Source organism: Panicum virgatum, chromosome 6K, assembly GCF_016808335.1.
Source record: "Panicum virgatum strain AP13 chromosome 6K, P.virgatum_v5, whole genome shotgun sequence".
Classification (NCBI taxonomy): Eukaryota; Viridiplantae; Streptophyta; class Magnoliopsida; order Poales; family Poaceae; genus Panicum; species Panicum virgatum.
The window spans coordinates 21,429,196-21,441,163 of NC_053141.1; the positions used below are offsets into that span (position 1 = coordinate 21,429,196).

An 11,968-nucleotide genomic window follows, 5' to 3' on the forward strand; every position below is an offset into this window, starting at 1 on the left:
AGAAGCGAACCATGGATCATGCTGCTGCTAGAGGGTCTAATCATCCTGATCCTCCTTCTCAACATTGACCATCCGCGCCAGATCGGGGCACTACGTGGAGTCTACGGCATGTTCTGGCGGATCTTGGACTCCCCCAAGGTGCTCTGCCGCCTGCCGCTCTGAGAGCTTCGTCCCTGCCTGAGCAGGCTCGAGGCCGGGTGGTTGCGCTTCGAGGAGCGCTTGCGCCTTGCTGATAATCGTGAGGCCATATTCTACGCTAGATGGAGATGTTGATGATGTGGTGGGATCACGCCGCCGGGCTGGTGCTCGTCAATCAAGCCGCTGTCGCTGGGGACTCTGGTGCGGCGTACTTCTTGGCGATGCTGCGGTACCATTCGAACCCCATGGACCACGAAGCACTGGCGCTGTTCCATGGAATCAGTGGTGGCCCGTCGCTCCGTGACGGCCGGTGGGAGAACCGTCGTCTGCCGGTGCAGCAATACTGGGTACGGCGGGACCTCCACACCATTGATTACTGGTGCTGGCTTCCGAACCTCGACGTCGACCCATCGGGGCTGCTCGTCGAGGATCCCCATGTCTGCACATGGGCGCAATGCCGGTGCTGGGGGGATGCGAGGAGCTGCATCATCCGGTACTGTAGCGCGGAGTGCCGCATCCGTCATGAGTTCGATCTCTGGACACAGTACTTCAATGGCCCGGTGAGTTACACCATCAGCAGGATGTGAGACGCGCCACAGCATTGCCGGAGTGTAGAAACAAGCAAGTGATGATGCTTGGTGCAAGTTGTATATATGTTGTGTGTCAGGTTTTGGGCTTCAACCGCTTATCGTGCCATCTCTTGGTTCTTTCTTTGTAAATCGAGGCACTGTGATAAGCTTTATCTCTCCATTCTTCCAGCTCGACGAGTAAGTGGCAAGTTTTCCTATAGATGAGTTGGTAGGGTGACATTCCAATAGGTGTCTTGCATGCTGTGCGGTATGCCCATAGAGCATCCGGTAACTTCAGCTTCCATCCCTTTCCCATTTCATTCACAGACTTCTACAGAATGTTTTTGATTTGTTTGTTGGATGTTTCTGCTTGACCACTAGTCTGGGGGTGATATGGAGTCGTGATGTTGTGCTTTGTCCCTAGTTCCTTGAGAAAGTTTCGGAAGGCCGAGTCAATGAAGTGTGACCCTCCATCACTAATCACCATCCGCGGTGTGCCAAACCTTGGAAAGATAATCTTGTGGAACATCTTATGGGCATGCTTTGCATCTACGACTCTGCATGGCATGGTTTGACCCATTCGGAGACGTAGTCTACGGCGACCAAGATATACGCGCAACCTTGAGACTTTACGAAAGGTCCCATATAGTTGATGCCCCACACGTCGAAAAGTTCAACTTGAAGGTTATACGTTAGGGGCATCACATTACGAGCTGTGTTTCCTCCATGCCTTTGATAGTTTGTGCACCTTTAGATGAAGTTCTTTGTATCTTCATACATAGATGGCCAATAGAATCCACTCTGCTAGATTTTTGTCTGAGTGCGAAATACACCATAGTGACCTCCATATGGTGCTGCATGGCATTTTTCTATGATCATGCACCCTTCTGCCGTAGGTACACAATGTCTGAGTAACCCATCTGCACAAACTCGGTACATATATGGTGCATCCCATAGGTGGCGTTTGCTCTCATATGCTATCTTCTTTTTGCTCTCCCCTAGGAGTATATAACCTGAAACCATGAAGTTCACAATATTTGCATACCAGGGGTGCGAAGCTGTCACCTTGAGAAGCATATCATCCCGAAGGAAGTCAGTTATCGGCGGGTCTTGAGTGCTGGTATTTGTCATGCAAGATAAATGATCCACCACTGAATTCTCTAGTCCTTTCTTATCCTTAATTTCTAGATCAAATTCCTGGAGTAGGAGAATCCATCTGATCAACCTTGGTATAGCATCCTTCTTAGTGAGTAGGTACTTGAGTGCTGCGTGGTCGGTATAGACGACGACCTTTGTTCCCACTAGATAGTATCTAAACTTGTCGATAGCAAAGACAACTGCTAGGAGCTCCTTTTCTGTTGTGGCATAATTGAGTTGAGCTCCAGTGAGTGTCTTGCTTGCGTACGCGATCCCATGATGCTTCTTATCCTTTGTCTGACCAAGTACGCCCCCCATCGCATAGTAACTGGCATCACACATGATCTTGAACGGGAGCTTCCAATCTGGGGGTTCAATGATTGGAGCTGAGACGAGTGCCTTCTTGAGAGTTTCAAAGGCTTTGTGGCACTCATCTGTGCATTGGAAAGGAACATCCTTGGCTAGAAGACTTGTGAGGGGCCTAGCGATCTGAGAGAAGTTCGTGATGAACCTCCGGTAGAATCCCGCATGGCCAAGGAAGCTTCTGATTCCTTTCACATTGGTGGGAGGCGGAAGTCGCTCAATGACTTCAATCTTCTCCGTGTCCACCTCTATCCCTCTCTCGGACACCAAGTGTCCTAATACGATGCCTTCATGGACCATAAAATGGCATTTCTCCCAGTTGAGGATCAGGTCCTTTTCTTGGCATCTCTGCAAGACTCTATCCAAATTTTCTAGACAATGATCGAAGGTCGTTCCATAGACCGAGAAGTCATCCATGAAAACTTTCATAATTTCTTTGATCATGTCGGAGATAATGGACATCATACACCTTTGGAACGATGTGGATGCATTGCATAGCCTGAACGACATTCATCGATAGGCATACGTTCCATAGGGGCATGTGAACGTGGTCTTGCTTTGATCATCGGGATGGATGGGTATTTGATGGTAACCAGAATAACCATCAAGGAAACAGAAGTAGGAGTGCTTTGCCAACCGCTCTAGCATCTCATCGATGAAGGGTTGTGGGATGTGATCCTTCTTTGTGGCCTTGTTGAGTTTTCTATAATCTATACACATGCTCTATCCCGTGACGGTTCGTTGTGGAATTAGCTCGTTCTTGCTATTTTCCACCACCGTCATGCCTCCTTTCTTGGGCACGACTTGAACTGGGCTTACCCACTCACTATGCGGAACAGGATAGATGATTCTGGCATCTAGGAGTTTGAGAACCTCTTTCTTTACTACCTCCCTCATAGCATTGTTCAACCTTCTTTGGGGTTCCCTAGAAGGTGCTATTTCGGGATCCAAAGGGATTTGGTGGGTGCAAAGAGCGGGACTTATGCCCTTGAGGTCTTGTAGGGTATAAGCCTAGGACTGATCGGTGCTTCTCCAAGATGGCGATGAGCTTGTGTGTCTCATCTTCTGAGAGTTTGTCGCTAATGATCATGGGAGACTACATCACTATTTAGGAAAGCATATCTAAGCCCAGAAGGTAAAGGCTTTAGCTCAATCGGAGGTCGTGTTGGCTTTTTGGTCTCGGGCAGTTCAAAGGTCTCATTGGAGTCTTCTTCTGCCTTGATGACTTCTTTCAGAATTTCCTCAATATCCTCCTCGAGGCCTGAGTCAAAAGACTCGAGAATGGAAGTAGCCATGATTTCCTCGATTGGCTCTGGAGTAGGTAGATCTTCCACAGAGCATTTTAATGCTTGATCCACGGGAATGTGGAGAGTGTCCTTCCCTAACTTGATGTTTAGGCATCTGTCCTTAGGTACATCCTTAAAGAGAACTTTAAGGGGATGTCCTATCATGAGATCGAAGTTGAGATCTTCGAAGACATGAAAGTTCAGTCGGACCTTAACATCATCGTGCCAAAATGACACATTTGCGAGTATCCCATAACTGTTTGTAAGAGAGCCCGAAGGTCTCTTGAGATGTCTGTCTGTCGGAGTGAGTTTGTAATTGCCCAAAAAGGCTAAAGCAAACTCATCTGACATGAGATTAGCTCCGACAATGGGATTGTAGAGAGCGTTCACATCTTGATCTCGTAGACGACAACGGAATGATGAGGAAGAGGAGTTGAGATAGATAGGGGTTAAAGATGACTCTCCTTCCTACAGCCATTCGTTGCTTATCAACATTGTCAACTCTTGAATCGTCTCCCAAAGATAATCTTCTTCCAAGGGATCCGTAGGAGTGACAGGGATCGATGGTCACTTCTGACAGAATTATCTTGAGGTGTTGCCAAAATCTTCAAAGAGATTGGACACGATACTTTGGAGAAACTCCGGAGGTAGAGGATCTTCTTCCTTCGATGTTTCGGATTTAAGTTCAGGAGAAGTCTCATAAGTCGAATCTACTGATTGGCTTTCTAAAGGTCCCGATTCGATTTCTAAAGGTTCCTCATGATGCATCTTGGGTTCTGTGGGAACTGGCTCGTGGATACAAATGAAAGAGGTTTTGTCCAAAATTTTGTTAAGGACTTGTCAGTAGTAAGGTCGAGATGGTGTGCAAACTCCTTGTCATGACCAGCATAAAAGTGCTGGAGTAATAAATGCTCGGGTAATGAAAAGTCAGGACCTGATTTTACCAATAAGTTAAATCGAGCCAAAGCTACACCGATTAATTCCTTATCATTCTGACAGAAAGTTAAAATTTCCGTCTGTAAGGAACATATTCATGAAAGCAGGAAGAACGCAGAACATAATCTGTTGCGAAGTTCAATCCAACTTCCATTCACACAGCCTACGACACGAATGTACCATTGCTTCGCCTCCTCCGAAAGGGAGAAAGGAAACTACTTCCATTTAAGAGTTTCGTGTGTCATGCCCGAAAATTTCATGCATGAACACACTTGCTCAAATACGCGCAAATGATGGTAGGGATTTTCACAATCCCTTCCTGAACTAAGGCTATAAAGCCTGAGCTGAGTTCATAGCTAGTGGAAAGAATTGGGTCAGCGGAAGACGCTGGCTCATAGAACTCGCTGTTGGGTGAATAGAGCTGTAAAAGGGATAGCTGCTCCATGGATAATGGGGGTTGAGGTAGAATCAAAGAAAAGGAAAAAGATACGAGGACGACTGAGTCCACAGATAATGTAGCTACCGTTCCCCGGCAACGGCACCAGAAAGCTTGTTGGTACTTTGTAACATCACGAATGAAATCCGCAAGCGCACGGATACCACTGTAGCTTTCACCCAAGAGTATTCCAGGGTATTGTATCCACTGGGGAACATGAGTACACTATCTACGGGCTTAGGCTCATCAAAGGGCACACACACCGGTGCAGAAGGGGTAGAACAGAGACGACTTCCTAAGATTTAGAATCTATGTTTAGAGGAAGAACTACTTCGCCGTATACTTCGAGCTAAAGGTATCAACCGGCTTAAATAAGCCAATAGCTCCAATAATCAGACTCTATCTAGTATCCGAACATGGATGATTACTAGGGCTCGAATAGGGCTGTCACCACCTGCCGGCTACCTCTACAAACCATGGGACTACCAGACAACTGAGTGGTATAGTCTAACCCAGACACCACGTCTACACTATTCCGTATTAATCCTAGCCTTGGCCAAAACATGCCTTCTGTATTCGGGGTCTTAAGCTAGGATCAATCGCTATTCTAAGCATACACTCAATTCATATAAGGCAGAAATAATAACTTGCAACAAAACTCTAAGTCTAAATAAGAAAGACTCGAACACTTACAACCGAATAAGCATCCGTCGAAGTACAAAAGGAGAAGAGTGCCGACAAGCCCGGCTCTTCCCCCGACTCCTCCTCACTCTCCTTCTAACCTTTCTACACCTCTTAGGCTGCCTAAAGAATCTAGGATGAAGTCTTCCAAGCTCCAAAGAGAGGAGAGGTGAGTTGTGTTGGGTGTGGTGTGTGTCTCATTCCTTCCCCCCCCCTTTGTATTTATATGAGGGAGCCACGGCCAAGGGGAGTGTGATCTGCAGCTGATCCTCTCCAAACCGACTTAAGCATCCAATGGTGAGCCTCCACGTGGAAGGTTTGAGGTGATGGGGCCCACGGGCTAGTCGGTGTTGATGTCTCTTAAATCAAGCCTGAGCGTCAACTCTTGTGTATGATAATGGTGAGCCTCCACGGGCTGGTCGTCCACGTGGAAGGCTTGAGACGATGGAGCCCATGGGCTTGTCGGTGTTGACAGCTCTTAAATCAAGCTTGAGCGTCAACTCTTGTGTATGATAATGGCACAATAAATACCATTTCCACAAGTTTTGGTGAACTGTTGATTTCAGGAAGCCATGTCTGCAATCGCACATAAAGGGGCAAGAAACACAAGTGAGCAAGGGAGAAAACACACCTTCGACAAATCAAAGCAAAGCACACGGATTCAAGGGCCTACAAACAAAAGGAAACCGCCTAAACTTATGGCCAACCACCATGTACCCACTTGGGGACCCACCTGGCAGTGTCTCGGACGAAAGGCGACGCGAGATGTGGCACCCAAGGGTTGGCTGACCCTCATGGTCGCCCGAACCAAGCCTAAAGCCCGTCCAGGTGCATCTTAGGGTGGAGTAGCGCCTACTCAACCTTGATACTTTCCATATGTACATACGGCGGGAACCGACCTCCAACACTACAAAAGGGGGACCTCCTCCCTCTCATTCAACACACCACCAAGTTCTCTTCCACCTCTTGAAGATGTGTTGACGGTCGTTAAGTGCAAAATATAACCGTCAACTATACTCACAAGAGAAGGAAAACCAAGCCTCTTACTAACATATTTGTATCCCTAACCTAGCAACATAGTTGTTTTGGAGAATTTATGTTTTCAGGAGCACAAGTCCGGAATAAGGAGAAAACACGAAGAATACGCAAATGAAGTCACAGAATATCGAGTCCTGCGTAACACAAGCAAAATAGGCCCACCAGACAGACCAAACCGACCAACCAAGCCCCGGCACCGACCATCTGACATCAGGACCCACGAAGTAGTGACCCAGAGAAAGGCGGTGGCCAGAGGCGGCAAAGGGGGCTGGCCGAACCATGGGTTCGGCCGAACCACCCCGGCATCCCGTCCAGATGAATTTTGGCGGGAGATTAGCTCTGATCCTCTAGAGGTCAGTTATGAATGTTTCCATGTAAAAGGATGGTGGGAACCGACCTCAAACACAATAAGAGGGGCCTCTCACCACTCTCACCACACACACCACTTGGAAAAGCCTCTCTCTCTCTCTCTCTCTCTATCTCAATATGACTTGTACTCTTTAGGGTAGTGGAGCTAGGCTAGTACTTCATTTCCTTAGCGAATCCAGTTGTCTCAGGGTTGACGAGCAATCCTCGACCTCTGGTATGGCTTTGTATTCCGACTATTGTTATGCTATTGATAAAGAGTTTGTTCTTGGTTATCTTGCTATGTTCTTAGCCTGCGTAGCCAAGTTCTGTTCTTATTCAAGTTGTATTAGTTGCCTGCTTAGACCAGATGATCTGGGTAAGAATATCGGTTCATTGTGCTTTCAGGCTTGCCTTAGCGTCTTACCTATCCATCCGAAGGGTGGGGGACCTGGGGGCGCTAGGGTAGTGACCTCGTATGCGAGCATGGGGCTCGGGTACGCGGGATCCTTCGGATATGACGGTGCTCTATGGTTTGACTGGGGTTGACCGCAGGTCGTGACAGCCCTGTCGGTCTGCTGGGAAGCTGCTTCTCGGTTAGTGTACTCCCCGACGTTCGGGTATTCGTGTAGGAATTCATGCAAAGATGAAACGGTCTGGACGTTCTTCAGAACAGGTTATTCTCCCCGATGTCCCTAATTTCCCGGCACCTGCAGCTCTAAGCGTGTGACTAACATAGCTTCTCTGCCGACATGAATAGTATACTAGGACCTTGTTTGCCTATGCTCCCACTAACCTTAGGTGTATTTGTTTGTTCTTTATTCATGAGAGTTGGCTGATCTTGTTTGTGTCACATTACCCTCAATTATCTTTATTATCACTTACCCCTGTATGATCAGCAGTTTACACCTTATCTCATAATTATTATGGTTATGTATCTGGTAAACATCTTTACATGCCATAGCCATCCCTTGGGAAAATATAAATAACGATACCCTGAATACTTCTGGGTGAAATGCTACAACGGTATATCTGTGCGCTTGCGGATCCTTCTGTAATCGTTAAGACATACCGCACGCCGCCCCATGGCATCACCGCTATGGGGCGACCGACTCTGCATTTCTTGGCGCCATTGCTGGGAACTAACCATTCCTAGTGATTGAGTTAAGAAATGCCAACAAGCATTTCTGGCGCCGTTGCCGGGGATGGCACTAGGTGTAAAAGATCTTTACTAATGCATAAACATGGCATTATGAATAAGAGGTAGCTACTGCTCATACAGGCTAATATCATCTTTTGTTTTCTCTTGATTGGATGGAAACAGGGTAGTGTATGACTGGTTTCTCCTTGCCGACAAACTTTGTTTAAAATCCCGAGAAGCACGTGAGAAGGGTTCGACATCGCGTCGTCCCTCCGCAGCTCTCGTTGTCGACAAGCGAGCCAACTTTTCAAGCACCAGCAACAACAACCGAACCCATGGCTGAGAAGACTCTCTGCGACTTCTCCATCCCCTCAGCCGCCAATGTGGCGACTGGACCCAACGCTGATGTTGGGGAAGTGAACTTCGAGCTGAAGTCCAGCCTCATAAACATGCTGCAGGCTAGCCCATTCTGTGGCAAGCCAAATGAGGACACCAATGCCCACCTCCAGAACTTTCTGGAGCTCTGCAAGACCGTAACCATATGGGGTGTTACGGTTACGGCTGACATCATCAGGCTTTGCTTATTTCCTTTCTCCCTCCTGGGGAAAGCGAAACAATAGTTTTATCAGAATACTAAAGCTGTCAACATGTGGGACAAATGTTCTGTAGCGTTCCTCACCAAGTTCTTCCCGCTAGGCAAAACAAATGCCTTGCGAGGAAGAATATCAAGTTTCCAGCAAACAGGGATGGAATCCATCCCGGAAGCTTGGGAGAGACTCCAAGAATATATACTCGCCTATCCTCATCATGGGATGGACGAGTGGCTCGTACTCCAAAGCTTCTACAACGGGCTAACGACAACATCAAGAGCCCATTTGGACGCTGCTGCTGGAGGGGCCTATCTCGATCTTACCATCGCCAATGGCAAAGCCTTGATTGAGAAGATGGTCGCCAACCAGGGCTGGAACGAGGAGGGTTCCCAGCCCCGAAACAAGGGCGGGATGCATACCATCAAGGAGACGGATATGCTCGCCGCCAAAATGGACCTCCTACTGAAGAAACTCGACGAAGGGAACAAACAGCAAATGTTCGTTCCTGTCCAAGACATGGACTCGTACATGACGTGTGAGGTTTGTGGTAATGTAGGACCCTCGGGGAATGACTGCCCCGAGACTCGTGAGGATGCAGCCTACATCAACAACAACAACGGGTTCCGTCCACAAGGAGGCCAAGGGTGGGGTCAAGCACGCCCACCATTCCAAGGAGGAGGTAACAACTTCAACTCAAATTTCAATTCGAATTTCAATTCAAACCAACCCTCCTTGAGAGATCTTGTCTTTGGCCAAGCTAAAATCAATGAATCGTTAAATAAGAAGCTTGCGGCCAACGACAAAGTTTTGGAAAATAGAAATGCAAAAGTTGAAACTCTTTCTTCTGCCTTGAAAAATCAGTTAAGTTTCAACAAAATGATAGAAACACAGTTAGCTCAAATTGCTGCTGCCGTACATGCTGCTGAGTCTGGGAAGATCCCAGGGCAACCCGAATCTCCCGTTGAAACCGCAAACATGGTGTCTACCAGGTGGGGCAACCTTCCCCGGCGGGCCCCACGTACTAACCATTCAGGTCAGTACAATCCCCCAAGGAACAACGTATGGGATGTCATGGTGGCAGTAGTACAAAAGGATCCAGGGGTCCCCATGATCAGCTGCTCGATCTACGTCAAGCACTTCGAGCAATGTCTATGCGATCTGGGGGCAAGCATGAACATAATGCCCAAGGTAATATACGAAGAACTCGATTATCCTGCTCTTTACCCCACAACTATGCTCGTACAGCTTGCAGATTCGACAGTTCGATATCCCGAAGGGATAGCCGAGCACTTCTTCATATGAGTACGAGACTCCTTCATCATTGCCGATTTCGTGGTCATGGACATGGAAGGCGACCTTGGAGTCAACCTCGTACTTGGTCAACCCTTCCTAAGGCCCGTATTGGCAAGAATCGATGTCGGAAGGGGAGAAATCTGTTTTCGCGTTGGAAAGGAGGACATGTTTTTTATGTTCAAGCAAAGGGAAGAGCAGCGCTTCATGATACAACAAGACAATGAAGGGCAAGCGCTCTGGGGTTCGCCCGAACCCCACCTGAAGAACCTAGAACCACCCGATCCAAAAGAAGACGATCAAAGAAGGTGTGGCGTAAGGTTGAGAGTTCGTCCTCGTCCACTTCTCCAAGACGATCCGAACAATGGTAAGTCAGTGCAGGAGAAAGGTCCCGCTCGTCAGACTCAAAACGACGAGCCCTTGCCGAAGGTAAATCGGTACTTATCTCATATTTAAATTCTCCGACAAATTTGCTTTTCTCGACTTTTGAAATTTTTCCCACAGCATATTTGAATTTTTAAAACACCATTGCATGCTGGAATCTTTTCTAGCACCTTTTTTGTTTTTACAAAAAAAATCCAAAAATATTTTCTAAGCATTGAAATCCTTTGAAGAAAAATACTTTTGAAAATCTTTCGAGGCAAAGTTTGGCCTGCACCCAAGTGTTCAAAGTTTATTACCATTGGGGAGCACCTGGGCCCTGGCTGTCAGCCAGAGGGCCCATAGGGGGCCCGGCCAAACCATTGTGTCGGCCAACCCCACCTGACAACGGCTCGCTGCCAGCTTTTGCTAACGGCTACTAGCCATTGTTCCCAGCTCCTCCCAACAGTGCCCGGCCATTCTCTCTTTAAATAGAGGTCGAGAGGTGGGTGTTGAGCTCTCCCACTCAACTCTCATTCACTCACTCCCTCTCAAACTTTGCTCTTGGGTTTTCATTGGCTTTTGGCTCAAGTTTGATTGCAAGAACACTCTCTCTCTCTCTCTCATTTCTTTGCTGCAAGATTGCCTACACACTTGGAGGAACAACACTCGGGTAAGAGTTTCATTTTCATTTCACTAACGTAACCTGAATTGAGTTGTTCTCGTTCGTTCTTGTTCGCTCTTGTTGCAAGCATGAAGGGTGCAGGTCGGAAGATAACCGGAGCCATCAAGAGGGTGATGAGGTTAGGCTCGTCACATTCGCGGGATGAGTCAAGCTCTTGCCATTCCCACGAACCAACACCAACACCGACCATGATGGACTATGAACAAGACGAACAAGAAGAACAACACAAGGAGGTGCAAGCCAAGCCGCAAGCCGAGGCTATGAAAATTGATGAAGATGACGCTCCCTACCTCAACTTGCGCAACACTCGTGAACGACAAGCCTACACCATCATCAAAGACCGAAGCTTCGTCCACACCCGAGCCTTCGATCCGGAACTCCTAATCAAAACTGGTATGTGCGAAGACTTCGCTAATGTTTGGCACGCAATTGGATGGGGCAATTTCGTTCCCGTTGAGGAGTATGGTTCTCGGCTCCTCACCATCCAATTCCTTTGCACTCTTTGGGAGGTGGAAAATGGGGTTTATTTTTGACTTTTCGGGAAGGAATATTTGCTTTCTTGGAAAACTTTTGCTAGCCACCTCGATTTCAACAAACGCTAGCCAATTTCCCTTGAGCAAGCTTGCCACGGTTTTAATCGTCATGAGTTTTGGGGATAGATTTCGGGTCAAGTTGTCCATGGCAGATTTGCACCACGGTGCAATGACATTCATAATCCAACCCTTCGCTTGATGCACAAGTGGTTAGCCATCACTCTCTTTCCAAGAGATGATGTCCGACCCGTGCGCAACGATGAGTTGCTCATTCTATATGCCATGGTCAATAAGATCAAAATCTCCCCCGCACAAGCTTTGGTTAAGCAATGGCTTTCGAATTTCAAGATGATGGGTCCTATTGAGTGTACTTCTTTGATTACTCGTATTGCTACACGTGTCGGTGCCTTAGAGGGGAATTTCATTCCTTTCATTGAGGG

At 47.5% G+C, this 11,968-nt stretch overlaps 1 non-coding gene across 1 annotated transcript; it reads right to left on the reverse strand.

The window, feature by feature from the left end:
* Nucleotides 1-8,777: 8,777 nt before the first annotated feature.
* On the reverse strand, nucleotides 8,778-8,884 carry LOC120639350. The gene has a single exon (XR_005661356.1). It is a non-coding gene; the product is annotated as a small nucleolar RNA R71 (small nucleolar RNA).
* Between the last annotated feature and the right edge of the window lie 3,084 nt (nucleotides 8,885-11,968).